The 4,425-nt window shown below is 37.6% G+C and overlaps 1 protein-coding gene across 1 annotated transcript in view; it reads right to left on the bottom strand.

The window, feature by feature from the left end:
* The window catches only part of LOC129353719 (protein kinase C beta type-like), a 189,418-nt gene that overhangs the window by 82,160 nt on the left and 102,833 nt on the right, over window positions 1–4,425 (bottom strand). The gene's annotated exons all lie outside the window — the stretch shown is intronic.

The following is a 4,425-nucleotide window of genomic DNA, read 5'->3' as shown; positions in this document are numbered from 1 at the left end:
TATGCGGTATTTTGTTGTGGCGGAAGTCAGAATTTAGTTCTGTGAATGATGTCACACATTTTCTACTTAACCAAATAAATATGTTGTTTCCCATTGCTTATCAATGAAGCTCAAATGGGGAAAAAAGTCCTCAAAAAAGTGGAAACTCCTTACGTTTGAATTCTCAAAACACGTTGGGAGTGACTGGGCAAGAAAAGGAAACCAGAAGATTAAGAAGAAAGTAAACTTATAATATCCTACCCCTTCTCAAGAAAATCAAGCGAAATGAAATAAAATACAACCGAATAATCTACCAGGACGTGGATATTTTTGTATATGAAGACAGCAAAAGGAGCATGTATGGGAAATAATGTCTGAAAAAAAGAGGAAAACTAAGACTTCCATATTTTGGGGGGATAGGAAAGTGCAAAATTGAACAATCACCCATTAAAAATTTGTGCGAACCAATGGACCCTAAAACAATATCTCAGTTCTGCTATTCTTTACATATACATTTATGTATTTGACTGCTAACATTTTTCTATATTTATACATTTGCATGTATAAATATAGGAAAATGTTGACTGTTAACATTTTCCTTGTAAATATAGGAAAATGTTAGGAGTTAAGTTTTTCTGATTATCCTGCAGTATCACAGACTTTGAGAACTCAAGCCCTCCTGTTGTCATGACTCTCTGTGAAACTGACATTTTAAATGATTTCAAATGACTTTTGGGCTCAGTATTGTTTTTCGCCAACTGACTCAAACAAACACAAACTCAATGTGTAGACAGTCCAGAGCTACTGCTTAGTAGTGCATCTCATTTCATTGCCTCCTGATACTAAAATGTACAGCAAGTCCTCTGAAGCTGTTCCTCTTTGTGTGCTGTAACTATCAAATCAAATCTAATCAAATTTTAATTGTATAGCACATTTTAGCAACAAGGCATTTCAAAGTGCTTTACATCATAAACACAAAAACACAAAGTCGTGCATCATAGAATAAACAATATATTGTTACATATTAGCCTACATTTGAAATATAATTCTAAACAGGTGTGTTTTTAGTTGAGATTTAAAGGAAGTCAGGGTTTCTGCTGTTTTACAGTTTTCTGGAAGTTTGTTCCAAATTTTTGGTGCATAGATGCTGAAAGCTGCTTCTCCTCTCTTGATTCTGGTTCTGGGGATGCAGAGCAGAACCAGAACCAGAACCTGAGGGGTTCTGGAAGGTTGATACAACAACAGCAGATCTTTGATGTATTGTGGTGTTAAACCGTTCAGTGATTTATAAACTAACAACAGTATTTTAAAATCTATTCTTTTGTCTTCAGAACTGACTCAATCCTTTGTGGCATAGATTGAACGAGGTACTGGAAATATTCCTCAGAGTCTGGTTTATATTAACATGATAGCATCAGTTGCATATTTGTTGACTGCACATCCAGGATGTGAATGTCCCATTCCACCACATTCCAAAGGTTTTCTATTGGATTTAGATCTGGTGACTGTGAAGGCCATTCAAGTACAGTGAACTCATTGTCATGTTCAAGAAACCGGTCTGAGATAATTTGTGCTTTATGACATGGCTACTTCCATCCGACTGAAGTAGCCATCAGAAAATGGGTACACTGCAGTCACAAAGAGATGGACATGGTCAGCTACAATACTCAGGTAAGCTGTGGCGTTGACTTAATGACCAATGGGCCCAAAGTGTGCTAGGAAAATATCCCCCACCCTGTACACCACCACCAGCAGCCTGAACCGTTGATACAAGGCAGGATGGATCCATGATGTCATGTTGTTGATGCCAAATTCTGACTCTACTATGTGAATGTTGCAGCAGAAATCAAGACTCATCAAACCAGGCAACGTCTTCCAATCTTATACTGTCTAATTGTGGTGAGCATGTGCAAATTGTTGCCTCAGTTTCCTTTTCTTAGCAGACAGGAGTTGCTACAGCAGCATCTTCTGCTGTAGCCAATCTGTCTCAAGGTTCATTCTGTTGTGCGTGTAGAGATGCTCTTCTGCATACATCGGTTGTAACGAGTGTTTATTTGAGTTACTGTTGCAGTTCCATCAGCTCAAACCAGTCTGACCATTCTCCTCTGACCTTTGGCATCAACAAGGCATTTGTGCCCACAGAACTGCAGCTCACTGGATGTTTTCTGTAAAACCTAGAGATGGTTGTGCATGAAAATTCCCATAGATCAGCAGTCTCTGAAAAACTCAGACCAGCAAGCCTGGCACCAAATACCATACCATGTTCAAAATTCTCTTGAATCACTTTTCTTTCCCATTCTGATGCTTGGTTTGAACTGCAGCACATCGCCTTGGCCATGTCTACATGCCTAAATGCATTGAGTTTCTGCCATGTGATTTGACATTTACGCTAATGAATGGTTGAACAGGTGTACCTGATAAAGTGACTGGTGAGTGTATTGTTTCCTTGTCACGAATGTAAGGGCACATATTTGGATATGTACTCCTGAGATGCAACACAAAAGAAACAATATGAACCCTTACCTATATTTTAGCTGTAATCTGTTTATTCAGAAGCTTTATATCATGTAAACAAGAACTCAATTGCTCAATCAAAATGGCTGACTCTTAGATTACATGTATGGAATGTTCACTTATCCATACAGATGCAGATACACTGAGAGACAGAAAGGTTATGCTCTAAAGGCTCTAAAGGGGTTTCAATTTTGAACATGTATGACAAAAAAAAAAGAGGACAGGAACAAGACCCAGTTATGTCCCTGTCAGATGTATGGATCATTGGGTTGCATTTAGCTTTGTTGCCACCATGAACACTCTCATTATCATTTAGAATAACATTTTGCATATAGTGCAGAGCGTTGATGCAAAAGATGAAACCATATTGAGTCTGTTTTGTTTGGTACATAAAATGTACTCACAGTCAGTACAGAGAGTAGTTTACTGACACAGCAATGCAACACTTCAGGAGTAACTCGCAATGGAAACACTGTACATATCAAACGTGACTTAAAATTCAAATTTAAAACTACTTTATTAATCCCAAAAGCAAATAAATGTTTTAACTAATTAATTTAGACTCTTCAAAGACCCATTGAAGATGTTGATGGCTGTTGGCAGGAAAGATCTTCTGCAGTGGTCTGTGCTGCACTGAACCTGAAGAAGCCTCTGACTGAAGATGCTCTGCCTTCCCAAGACAGTTTCTTGAAGAGGATGGTCAGGGTTGTCCATACCCTTCTTGACTTTCTGAAGATTCATTCTTTGCATCATCGTCTCCAGAGGTTCCACAGTCGTCCCCAGAGCAGAACCAGCCTTCTTTATCAGACTGTTGAGCCTTTTTAGGTCCCTGGCTCTGATGCTGATCGATGAAGAGACAACACTCTCAACAACAGACGTACAGAAGATCTGCAGCATCTGGCTGCAGAACTTGAAGGATCTTAGCTTCCTCAAGAAGTCCAGTCTGCTCAGTCCCTTCTTATAGATGCTTCACTGTTGCGTCTCCAGTCCAAAGAAATTTGACTTCACTAAAGCCTTGAAATTGGGACTCTGTGTCTCCTTTAAAAAGTTTCTGCCCTTTCCGACAATTTGCCTTCAACATCTTTATAACTATGTTCTACCATCAAGCTTTTAACAACGATTCACAATAAAACTTTCTGACCAGCTTCAGCATTTTTACAAATCATTTTTTGTAAAATCAAATTTTACAAATCATTTTTTGTAAAAATGATTTGTAAAAATCATTTACAAATGATTTTTACATTTGTGTTGTCAAATCTTGTGATGTTGACAACACAAGATTGTCAACATCTTGTGTTGATGTTGACAATTATACATCCAGACAGGTTGCTTTCCTTTCCTCAATGGAATGCTGACTGAAAACTACAGTGGCATTTATACATGTGTTCTGCTGCACCATTATCCCTTCCTTGCGACACTCAGGTTTGTTTACCAATTCAGAATTGTCTTGAGAAATAAAAAGATTTGTTTAAGTATAAAAGACGCTTTAATGCTGAAAATAAACAAATGTTAAATGATATACAAATGTTACAGATACACAGTTACATTCACCATCCAGTGCTCACTTCACCACTCGGCTCACTTTAGGGGCGACAGCAAGTGAAGCAAAGTGTAGCAAGAGTTCTTCTTTAATTTTATCATTCTGCAGCCTAAGTTTTTGTTTATGTGTCACTATCTCCATTCTAATGTGTTATGTTTATGAAAGCATGCAGCAGTGTGTGTGTGTCCAAATAAAAGAAAAGGGGGAAAACACAGAATCATATAACACTTGCATGTAATTGTATGGAGTACTTTCACTGTACCCAAGGAGCTTTCTTCCTGCTATCTTCATTGATTTTTATATTTTTCCCAAGAATATCTCATTATTCTAATAATAAACAAAAATAAATAATTTGGCAATGCTAAATAACCAAAATCAGGAATATTTTTGTC

This window comes from Poeciliopsis prolifica, unplaced genomic scaffold (assembly GCF_027474105.1).
Source record: "Poeciliopsis prolifica strain line A6 unplaced genomic scaffold, Auburn_PproV2 SCAFFOLD095, whole genome shotgun sequence".
Classification (NCBI taxonomy): Eukaryota; Metazoa; Chordata; class Actinopteri; order Cyprinodontiformes; family Poeciliidae; genus Poeciliopsis; species Poeciliopsis prolifica.
Note: the sequence above shows the minus strand (reverse complement) of the source record. Positions and strands in the feature narration are given on the sequence as shown.